We start from the raw sequence: 12,537 nt of genomic DNA on the forward strand, positions 1-12,537 counted from the left end.
TCAATTTTTAACATCTAGACCCATCTCCGCAATTTCTGTGAGCCGACAGTAAAGTGGGCTGAAATTGCTTAAGTCCAGGGACTCTTTTACTTACGCTCCCTCCCTCCTGTCTCTCCTGCCCCTATCTCAACTCTTGCTCATGCAGCAAGATCCTGCCAAAAGCTCTCCCTCTCTCTCTCCCCCTCCAGACCCTCTGGTCTCTCAGTTATCCTCCCCACCTGTGACGTACATCTGACCCTTCCGGGCCGAGGGTCTGATATCTCACCTGGCATGACCTCCATGTTACACTCTCCTCTGCTCTTACCCTGGAGGAGCATGAGCGAATCTATCAGGCTGCCCAGGCTCATGGAGATGAAATCCTTCTTACAGATGCCACCATGCTGGTGGCAGCTGAGGCAGTCCCCAGACAGGATCCCCGCTGGGAATACCAGACAGACACCAGGCAGGCATGGTTGGCTGCTCACAGAGGGACAAAATGGCTCAGTGCCTCTTGGCTGGTTTACAGGCAGCCTTCCTTAAGGTTGGTAACGTTGATGAATGGAGGGAAATTACCCAACTCCCAGAGAAAAACCCTGTCACCTTTTTAAGTAGACTTATTAAAGCCCTAACTTAGTACACCTGCTTCTCCTTCTGCCCTGACTGGGCCAGCTTTTCAGACTCTCATTTTTATTTCTCAGTCAGCCTCAGACATAAAGGAAAAAACCTAAAAAGGTTGAGGATGGCCCTCAAACCTCAATCTGTGACCTGGTAACCATAGCTTTTTTAAAGGTTTTCATGCCCTCCAGGAACAGGAAAAGGCAGATAGGGAAGCCTACTCTTTCTTGCCAAAAGGTGGCCTACCAAGCCCTGACCCCTTCCCTAAGGCCCTCTATGCCCAGCGGCTCTGGAGGAAAGTGTCTATTGTCTGGATGTTGCTTCAAGTGCGGCCAGGAGGGGCACTGGGCGAAGACATGCCCTAAACCCTGTCCTCCCCGAAAGCCCTGCCTGCTGTGCAATCAAAAGGGACTCTGGAAGGACAGCTACCCCTAGTTGCAGAGGGACAGCCCTTCCTCCCTTTGACTTGCTACCCATTGGTTCTGGCCTGGCTGCTGAAGACTGAGGACACCCTGTCTCGCTGACCCTGATCACCCTCGTGGAGCCTAGGGTAAGATCCAGGTAGTGGGTAAGGCCATTTGCTTTTTTGGGTGATACGGGGGCTACCTATTCAGTCCTCCCTTCCTACCTGGGCCCCTTAATTCCTTCCAGGTCTTGGTCATGGGAGTTTTGATGGCCTTTCCTCCCAGCCACGATCAACAGGACCTCTTACATGCCTGATACATGCAATAGAGGTTGTAAGAGGAATGAGACTCAGTCCTGCTCTTAGCATTAAAAATCTAGCAAACTTTTCCACCCAAGTGGTGCCTTGAGGCAGTTCTGGGATAAGCCAGTTCCACAAGCCAAAGGAAAAAATGGGCAGTTTTGTTAGCTACATAGAGTCAGGATTGGTGCACTAATGTGGAACCTTGGTTCAGTGCTTAAACAGTACAACAAGCCAGGCATGGGTGGCTCACACTTGTAATCCTAGCTACTCAGGAGGCTGAGATCTGAGGTTCAAAGAGATCATGGTTCAAAGCCAGCCCAGGCAGGAAAGTTCTTGAGATTCACCTCCAATAAACCACTGGAAAACGGGAAGTGCTGCTGTGGCTCAAGCAGTAGAGTGCTCACCTTGAGCTGAAGAGTCGGGGGACAGCGGCCAAGCCCAGAGTTAAAGCTCCAGGATCAACAAAAACAAAACACAAAACAAAACCTCAGTACAACAACTACCTTGCATACTAGTTTCTATTGTTCCTCAACTGACCTTACAAAAGGCGAGGTGAATTGGCTCCTACCCCATGATAAGGCAACATGGGCAGCCTTCCTGCCTGTTATGGTGGGGGTCAGCCTCGTCTTGTCCATTGAAGGTGCGGCCTTTGGAGGAGGAGCCCTTGGACATAGTCTGGTTTCAGCTCAGGAGTTCTCAGATAAGCTCCAGATGGCCATTCAGTCCACCTCAACCTCACTGGCCTTCCCTCAGCACCAATTTACTTCCCTAGCACAAATGGCTCTTCAAAATCACTGAGCCCTGGATCTTCTGACAGCCAAAAAAGGTAGGATCTGCCTATTTTTGCGGGAACAATGTTGCTACTACATCAAAGAATCAGGTTTGGTAGAACAAAACATTGAGGCCCTAAGCAAGCTGCAGGAAGAACTTGAACATCAGCAAGCAAGGGGACCCATCTTAGACTGGTTTCAAAGCCCCTTGGCTGGATGGTTACTGCCCCTGGTAGGCCCACTAATTTTAATTGATCTTTTCATTTGCCCAGTGCCTCCTAAGGTTTATTTAGAGCCGCATCCAAAAGTGACCAGATGGATGGTTAATCAGCTGCTCCTCCACCAGTACATTCCCTGCCAACTGCCCCTCCGGTGTCCTAGACAACCGGCATATGGCCCCACTGTACTCCTTGGCAGGAAGTAGCCAGATGACCGTCATCACCCCATTTCCAAACCAAAGATACTAGTATGTCAGGCCACTGGAGGAAGTGGGGCGGGGGGGGGGGGGGGGGGGGGATGTCAGACTAGGGGGGATGTGGCAGGCTGCTGAAAAAGACCATGTCCCTATCAAAAACACCATGGGAGTCAACCATTCTTTGAGTGTACTGGCCTAACACTGCTCAAACTTTAAAACAAGCTAAGTGCCACAAGTCCCTGCTCACTAAAAGTTCCATTTTTAGCCACCTATAAAAGCTCTGCTGCAACTAAACTCAGTGTGTGACCTCTCTGATCCTAACCAGGTGTGAGACCTTAGCCAAAGTACAGCCATTCAGGACTTAGACTCCATTGTGAAGGCCTTTACCAAAAGTACCCATTGTGAAGACTTTTACTGAAAGTAAGAACCCAGGTACCTGGGAAAACCGTTGAACGTTCTAACCGAGGGTGCTCTGACCGGTAACTCTCTAGCAACAGCCAATCAGTAACTAGCAGAAAAGTGCCTAAGCTCCAGATGTTTCTTAAGATAGCATAGTTAACATAGTTTGCTGCTTAGCAGCTTAGCCCGTGCTGGCTAGCCAGTAAGGTTGTTACAAGATTCACTCACTAAATGTTAACCAGTCATGTAACCACTAAGTTGGAAACCCCCTACCCTTGCTGTAAGCACAATAAATACCCTGCTAAACCTGAAAGTCGGGACTCTCAACGCTGACCCACTGTAGTCGGTGATGGTTGTGAGTCCAGACTCTCATGTGCTTGCATCAGAATCGACTCCTTGGTGGTCTTTGGGAATCCTTATCTGGGCACAACACAGGGAGTTCACCAGGGAATGTACCCCAATAAACTTTCCTGTCAATCTTTTTATTCCTCTCTAAAACCTTACAGCAAGTACTGTTTATTGAGGCACAGCAGCGAAGGGCAAGCAACTTTTCCATGGGATGAAGGGTGTGAGTAGGTGGCATTGGAGTCAGCCTTATATTGGTCTTAATGAGGAAACAAATTTAAAGAACAAAAAACCAGGCTGTGGTCTCTTGAGGGCTTAGGGAAGGCACCCTTGGCCAGTCCCAGAATGGAATGTTCCATCTGGGGTGAGGGAACTTTAGACTGGGCCTAGGTCAGAATGACCTGCCTGTGATTAAGCACTTATGCATGCACCTGGTCTTTCGCTTGACCTGGGGAAATAAGGCAGGGATCAATCCTTCATAGTCAGTCTCTGGATAGAAGGAAAATTTGGACTGAGGCTAAAAGGGTTGATGGTCATCCTTCTTAGGCTACTTTCTGCTGATGAGGAATGACATCATTTAGATGTTGGTTTTGGTAAGCTCTTGTGTTGGCCAGGTCCTCTTTGTTGAGTGGCTGGTATCCCAGAGACATGAGGGACTCAGCCACCCATTGGGATGTGAAAGTCTATATGTGTTCCTGGGGAAAGTCAGAAAAAAAGTCAGAGCCTACAGATATTGCCTATATAGCTATGACAATTGGGCCCACAAATGGCAGAAGGAATAGTGGAAAAGAAAAATTGAATGACTTGCATGTCTCCTACATTCAGGCATTTCTGGAGTTGGTGGATCTTGTCTGTAACTACTTCTGACTGATTAACATCTGGCAACTGGGTAGGGAAGAGCCTGGTGGACTATTAAGAATAACCAGTCAGAAGCTGAGGCTGGATTAGAGTGATTAAAGGATCAGTTGGAGGCCTTAATCATTGCCTTGTAACTGGACTATAGATGTCTGGACTATAGTGTATGGAAGGAAGACCTACTAAAATAGAAATAGCAGGTAATAGATTTTAAGTTCCTGTCCTGTTAGAAGGTAGAGTTATGAAGATTAGGTAGGCATGCTTATTAACTATTTTCTTTTGACCTCCCAGCTCTGATTAGTTTTGAAAGGGCAAGCTCAAAGTGACTCAGTTTAGGATCTGAAACCATCCCTCTTATCTGCAGTTTTTTCAACTGCCTGTAGGTGAATTCTTGTTGCCAGGACAAACTACGTCCCAGGAGTATCCATTTCTTGCTGGGAAAATGTCCCAGTTGGCATCACTTTTATCAGTTGCAGGGCTTGAACTCAGGGCCTGGGTACTGTCCCTGAGCTCTTTTGCCCAAGGCTAACACTGTACCACTTTGAGCCACAACACCACTTCCAGCATTCTGCTGGTTAATTAAAGAGTCTCACAGGGACTCACAGTCAAGCACATGAGCATGTACCTGGTGTTTTGCTTAACCTGGGGAAATAAGGCAGGTGTCAATCCTTCAGAAGAAAGCCATTCCTGGAGATAAAAAACTATTAATGGCATGGCAAGGCAACATTTATTCACTGTACGTTTCTTCCTATAATTTCCCCCTCCCCCATAATCTCCAGACCATCATACTATATCAGGAACTAACTATATGTATCAATCACCTGTTCCCTTTCTTGGTTCTCCTATTTTTATAGACCTTTAATATATATATACATAATTTAAACTGTCTATCTTCAACTTGTTATGTCAATTTAATTTTTAGTCATAACCTAGACAGGTAGAAAAAAGCATTTTTGTCTCCTCTAACACATATGAGATAAAGGAAAAATGAGTTCATGATTTTTCTCTAAAAGACAACAACGTCACCTTGATTTTACTTTCAACTCATCTCTAAATAATGAAAAATTTTTATTTTGAGTTTGAAAGCAGTTGATCTACATGATCACTCCAATGATTACATTAAAATGTGGCTAATTATTACCTTTGTGGTTTTAAAATTGTAAGAGGGACTTAGATGATGCTTTTGCTAAAACCACTGACTTGTCTGTTGGGAATGAAGGTATCTGATGGATAACAAAAAGCAAGAGTAAAAAATTGGCATTTCTGCCTTCATTTTACATTTGTATCCTTTGATTGGTTAAATTTTGTGTCAGATGCCTGCTCAACTCTGTATATAGACACGTGTATTGAAATATGGATATTGGGTCTAACCAGCGCCATCTTGGCAATGTGGTGGATGATAGGGAATTGGGTTTAATGGGTGCCATTTTGTCTTCTTGGTGGATGAAGGTTAAGTCCCACCCCCAGGTGTTGGGTGTACCTGTGAAGTGAGGAGGCTGAGTCTCCTGGTGCCTTGCTGGGTGAAGGGGGCTCTCCACCCAGCTGTGAAAAGTCTAGAGGGGAGAGAGGCCAATCATTGAATTGACCATGTCATAGCTTAGCCTGAGGAAAACTTGGTATAGAGAATGAATCTGATTCTACCTTGATTCTCCCTAAATGGTTTGATTCACTTGCCACTGAGGTAATCTCCCTAAATGGAAAATCTGAGGCTTATCCCTTATGGGAAGTTTAATTTGACCCCTTAACTACCTCCCAAAATGGATATTTCTGCTTCTACCAGAGCTACTTACTAATAAGGTCTGCTTATATTGGGTGTTCTACCCAAACATGTGGTCTTTGTCTTTAAAAGCTTTGTCTAAGCTCTGTTTGGAAATGGGGGTCTTTGAGACAGGAGTCCACCTGCAGATGCCAACTCTCCAACAAAGACACCCAATTCGGCCTCTTAAAAATGTGGTTTCTTTGTTCTCTCACAACTGTGACACCTTATAACACCTGAACTCCTAGACGCAGGGCCGGGACTTGGACAATAAGTTCCTGGACCTGCCAGTCCTGTGCCTTGAACTTGTGAAATTCTTGAGCTCCCTGTGACCCTGCTCCCTGCCCCTGACCCCATTTATGCCCCGACCAGCCTAGGTGCCAGAGTGCGACATTCCTTGAGTCTCCTGGCTCTCCTCAGGTCACCATGGTGTCCCACTTCAGCTCTCAATTGGAGTTGATCTGGTTTTGTTGGGATTGTTTTTCTGCTCTTTGCTTTACTGCCCTCATGGCTCAGTTTTTTTTTTTTTTTTGGTCGGCTGTGGGGCTTGAACTCTGGGCCTGAGTGCTGTCCCTCAGCTCTTCAACTCAAGGCCAGCACTCTACCACTTGAGCTACAGAGCCACTTCCGGTTTTCTGGTGGTTTATTGGAGATAGGAGTCTCACGGTCTCTCCTGCCCAGGCTGGCTTTGAACCACGATCTTCAGATCTCAGCCTCCTGAGTAGCTAGGATTACAGGCGTGAGCCACCAGAGCCCGGCTTCATGGCTCAGTTTTCTAACAGTGTTAAGTGTATTCGAGACTGCAGGTCTTGGGACAGGAGTCCACCTGCAATTGCCAGCTTTCTAATAAAGACTCCCAATTCGACCTCTCAAAATGTGGCTCCTCTGTATCTTGTGATTGAATTCTTATATAACAGTATTATTTGAGGAGTGTCATCCAAAACTGGTAATCCTCTTCCTTCAAGTCTAGAGACACACTTTTGATCATATAAAAATATTTATCGAAATAAACTCCAGGAAATAGAAAAAGAAAGACTAGAGAAAGAAAGAAAGAACTAAGTTATTTTCAAGGCTTTTCAGGAACAACATAAAAAACAGATGTCAATCATCACCTTTTACATCATGTTTCAGTTCATTTAGAAGCCTCTAGTTACTTCCCTATACCTGAAGGAAAACTTAGTCACTATCCTAACTCCATCTTGCCTTTCTGACTTGTTTTTTCTCTACCATTCTCTCCCATAGTTACTATGAATTCCAGGGACAGTTCTGATTAATATACACCTCGTGCCAAGAGTCAGAACTGTTCACAAGCAATGGTAACAGCATTGACAAATCTCCACATGGCTGATTCTAAGGTAATGACCAACCAGACCACAGTCTAAGCAATACTACTTGACTGCATGCTTCTTGGTCCTTTTTTTGTTCCTTCCCTGTGGAAGCCTGAGGCTTTTGTCAGTACCAGAAAGATGGGGCCTGAGAACACTGATGATCCCCAAGTTCCTCTTTAGTATGGCTGTACTGAATAAATTCTTTTCCTACTGATTAATCAGTTGGGGTAAGTGGCAGAGCATGGTTTGTTGGGAACCCTAGAATTGGGCCTTTGCTCTAGGACTCTGATAGCAACATGGACAATATGGAATTTTATCCTTCTCATCTGCAAGACTTGTGTCTTGAATAGTGTAAAGAATAATTGAAAATTTCTCCTTTGGTGAAATTCTAATCAATTGGAACTCTGTCCTGTTCCAGAAGACCTGCTACTAAAGCAGAGACAAGATAAAAGCTCCCGTTTTATCAATTTTTAAGCTAACTTTTTCTGCTACTTATTCCAGCTTTATTTTTACTTTCAGGAAGAGCATCAAATAAAACTTTAAATTTCTTGTCATTAGCTAAATTATTTACAAAAATGTAAAGTATCTTATTGGATAATTTCAAAGATTTATTCCACTTCAAAAATACTTTTATAGGGCTGGGAAGGTGGCTCAGTGGTAGAGCGCTTGCCTTGCATGCATGAGGCCCTGGGTTCGACTCCTCAGCACCACATAAACAAAAAGAAAAAAAGCCAGAAGTGGCAGTGTGGCTCAAGTGGTAGAGTGCTAGCCTTGAGCTGAAGAGCTGAGGGACAGCACCCAGGCCCAGAGTTCAGGCCCCATGACCGGACCCAAAAAAAAATACTTTTATGATTAAACTTTCATTTTGCTCTTTCTACATAGTCATTTTGTACATTTTGTAGGGAATGGTACTGGGATGTGAACTTGGTCTTGTATGTTTGCTTGGTGCTCTATTACTTGAGCCAGGTCCCCTATCTTTATGAGTTGCTAGTTTTTGAATAGGGTCCCAATTTTTGCCCTGCCCGTCTTGGAACACAATCCTAGTTTTGCTTCCCTGGATGATAGGGAGGCATCATTGCACATGTTTTTTTTGTTTTGTTTTGTTTTTTTCTTGGCTGAAATGAGAGCTCATGAACTTGAGTCACAGTCTTCCCCAACAGCTAGGATTACAGGTGTGAGTCAGTAGGGCTTATACTTCAAATAAATCTTTTTTTTATATATTCTATACAAGGAATGTAGTGTTTACTATGTTTGCATTTTAATACAGTAGGGATGGCTTCTTTCTACTCAAGTTTAATCAACTGGCAATACCAAAGCCAATAGAATTTTTAAATGAACCATGTTTTGTTTTTAAAAATTTCTGATTAAAAGGCATAAAAGATAAAGGATTCACATGTGATCATTAGAGTTACTTTTGCATGTCAAAATCTTTATTAAGCTTGGGTGAGAGGCTTTCAGCTACTGCCTTCTTCTAGAATTCTATTGTGAACACCTTTATCTTACCTCCCATTTGCTCTAGTACTCTACTGGTCTTTTCTTTCATGAAATAGAAAAAGCTTTTCCAACTTCAGGACTCTGCAATTTATTACTCCCTTTGGCAACAAGGAAAGAAATTCTCCTCTCCTTTTTTATTCTTCAGTTCTTAACTCCGCAGAAAGACTTGGAAACCATCTTTATCTAAGTGGATTTTTGCCCCTAATGTCTTCTTAAGATCGCACTATTCCTCCAAAGACCTTATTGTAATTTATGTATGTTCAATGATGTTAAAATTCATCATTGTCCTGGGGCAGCACAGTGCCTTGCCCAGATACATTTCCCTTTTGAATAAATAATTGAACAAGGGAGTATTAACTGTGAGAAACTTTATTCTGGAAACTTCCCTGCAGAAACTTGACAATATCATTATCACCTAGCCTGGATAAAGGTAGAGCCCTGAATTTAGCTGTATAGTGAAATAGGGAAGCCTGTTCTCTGGGCCAGATGTGAAGAAACATGAGTGGAAAATCATGGAGGCATAAATCATGGGCAACCCACCCCACAGGTTTAATGTGGCCAGGTAAAAAGTTATACTTTTTCTTATCTATTGAGAGGATCATGTCTGACACAATAATAATAATAATAGCCGGGTGCTGGTGGCTCACACCTGTAATCCTAGCTACTCAGGAGGCTGAGATCTGAGGATTGCAGTTCAAAAGCCAGCCCAGGCAGGAAAGTCCATGAAACTCTTATCTCCAATAAACCACCAGAAAGCCGGAAGTGGCGCTGTAGCTCAAATGGTAGAGTGCTGGCCTTGAGCTGAAGAGCTGAGGGACAGCGCTCAGACCCAGAGTTCAAGCCCCATGACCACCAAAAATAAATAAATAAATACAATAATAATATAGGCCAAAAAAATCCTAATGTTTAGTTAAAGTTTTAGTGATACAAGATCTTCAGACTGAAGATTCCAAAGCAGTCAAGTCTCCCTATTTTTATGTGTAGGTTCAGTGAAGAATGCTTAGTCATGAAGAAATGTGATTGGACAAGATGATATGACCTAATAGGAACTGACCCAGCAAGGCCTGCTTGTCTGTTCATATTCTTCTTATCCTAAGTTTCCATTCTATCCCTTTCCTTCCCCCAAAACATGGGGTAGGAACTGTCTGTTACAAAGAGGATCCTCAAATGCAAGGAAGAAAGTGACCTTTTTAAGTTTTATGGCTTGCTTTGGGGTATGTGTGGGGGTGGGGTGGGGGGGATAGTTGTAGTTTCTATGACTCACCCTGGAGAGAAGAATTCTTATTTCTGTAACCATTCTTGGGAGAAAAAGGGGTTGGTGAGAGACAGTAGGAGAGGTTCTTCCAGAGCTAAAGCACTGTGGATTATTATATTCTGAACCCCAACCATGCCCTCTCCATTTAATCATAAATGACAGTTCATCTCAAAGGATTGTCCCAGGCCCATACAGACCCCAGGCAAAATCCCAGGTATGAACTTGTTTGATGTGCTGGCAGGGGAATCCACCTAAGCCCACTGTAAACATCCCATTGTGGGCCCAAATGAAAGGAATCCACCTTCTTTGACCTAGTGGCTTTTTCATTAACCTCTGCCTCCTTGCCTAGACCTCCTATAAAAACCCAGCTCCTGTCTCTACTCTCTGGCACAACTTCCAAACCCATGGGAAGGTCTGTGCCCATAAACGGGCCTAGCCTGTTGATCGAGTCTGGCCTATTCCCTTTCCATTCTCCTCCATTTTCCTAACACATTTAACCCTCACTAAGAGAATAAGACTGAAGGGTGATTGTATTGTGAATAATGGTGCTTTGACCAGATCCCTTTTAGCACTCAGCTCCTACCACATGGGTTTTCTTTTTCTTTTTTTTTTTTTTTTTTTGGGGGGGGTTCTGGTCGTGGGGCCTGAACTCTGGGACTGGGCGCTGTCCCTCAGCTCAAGGCTAGCGCTCTACCACTTGAGCCACGGTGCCACTTCCGGCTTTTTTTCTTAAGTGGTGCTGAGGAATCGAACCCAGGGCCTCAGGCATGCAAGGCAAGTGCTCTACCACTGAGCCACCTCCCCAGCCCTCACATGGTTTTTCTTTTACAGCACTTCCTACAGCTAGCAACTATTCTTGGGCTATATGACCCTTACTGTCAGAACTTACAGGTGACAAGAAATTCCCGCCAGCACCAGGCTCCTTGGCTTCAGGACAGTTCCCTAACTTACTGAGCCCAGATCCATTCTTGTTGCAATATACCAGGGCTTGCTTTCTTCCCTCCTTTCCTGCCTCTGCTCTTCCTCCTCTTTTGAGGTTTCTTCCGGGAGTACTGCTTACTAAGAAGTCACATGCAGCTGAATACTCCAAACCTCATCTGATGGTTGAATTCTGAAGTAGTGGTAAGAACTAGTCTTAGGACAGTGAGATTCTTGCTGTAGTCAGTAAACACATAATCATTACCTACATGTTAGACAAAAGCAGAAAAGAACACTCTCAAAAGCAAAAACAAAATAGACACCTGGAACCATGCAGGAGTAACTGACCTCAGGTAATCTAGAGCTCTCCAATAACCTTAATAGACCATACTCTGTTACTCTGACATTCTCCTATATTTCTAATTAATAGAAGCCTATTAATTAGTACTCTCAGACTACAGGCTAACATAGGTAATTTTTTTTTTTTTTTTGGGGTCCAGTCATGGGGCCTGAACTCTGGGCCTGGGCACTGTCCCTCAGCTCTTCAGCTCAAGGCTAGCCTTCTACCACTTGAGCCACAGAGCCACTTCCGGCTTTTTTCTTTTTTGCTTATGTGGTGCTGAGGAATCGAACCCAGGGCCTCAGGCATGCAAGGCAAGTGCTCTACCACTGAGCCACCTTCCCAGCCCTGATATAGGTAATTTTAAGTAACAAATCTAATCAACAAGTACTTGTGCATCCATGAGGACTATTACAGCAGGCCCTGAAAGGTTTATGGCACACGTTTGGACAATGCGATAAGCACAAGAGGGAAAAAACTGCTGGGCGCTGGTGGCTCACACTTGTAATCCTAGTTACTTAGGAGGCTGAGATCTGAGGATCATAGTGCAAAGCCCACCGGGACAGGAAATATCCATGAGTCTCTTATCTCTAATTAACTACCCAAAAGCTGTAAGTGGAACTGTGGCTCAAAGTGGTAGAGTGTTACATTTGAGAAAAAAAAAAAAAAAAAAGCTCAGGGACAGTGTCTAGGCACTGAGTTCAAGCCCCATGCAGACAAAGGAAAGAATGAAGAGACAATGTATCCTGTTATCATAGAAAACAAAGAACTATTTTTTAACACTGTTTCTAGAATTAAGCTTAGACTATAAACATTAACACTACAAAAACTTCTGTGATACTTATTTCATATGAAATGTAAATGATTCCTTATTCTGCTACAGAGGAATAGAGGAAGACTTATTGCTATCATTTTTTTCTACCATGAAAATGACTTCTAATTTCACCCAGTGACAGAAATTGTTATCTGCAACTTATTTAACTACTAATTTTAAAATCAAATTTTCCAAAAAGCATGAATGAATCTTTAAGGTTTTAAAAGTTATGTTTTCCTTATGTCAGCAATTGAAAAAATATATTGATTAATTTTTCATAGAATTTCCTATATAAGAAATTTATGCTTTACTTCAGACTAATTTCCAATGCTATTACTTTTTCCAGAAATTTTTTTGGGTCCGGTCATGGGGCCTGAACTTTGGGCCTGGGTATTGTCCCTCAGCTCTTCAGCTCAAGGCTAGTGCTCTACCACTTGAGCCATAGCACCACTTCTGGCTTTTTTCTTTTTGCTTATGTGGTGCTGAGGAATCGAACCCAGGGCCTCATGCATGCAAGGCAAGCACTCTACCACTGAGCCACCTTCCCA

Source organism: Dipodomys spectabilis, unplaced genomic scaffold (genome assembly GCF_019054845.1).
Source record: "Dipodomys spectabilis isolate Male_0828 unplaced genomic scaffold, ASM1905484v1 ptg000141l, whole genome shotgun sequence".
Taxonomy (NCBI): Eukaryota; Metazoa; Chordata; class Mammalia; order Rodentia; family Heteromyidae; genus Dipodomys; species Dipodomys spectabilis.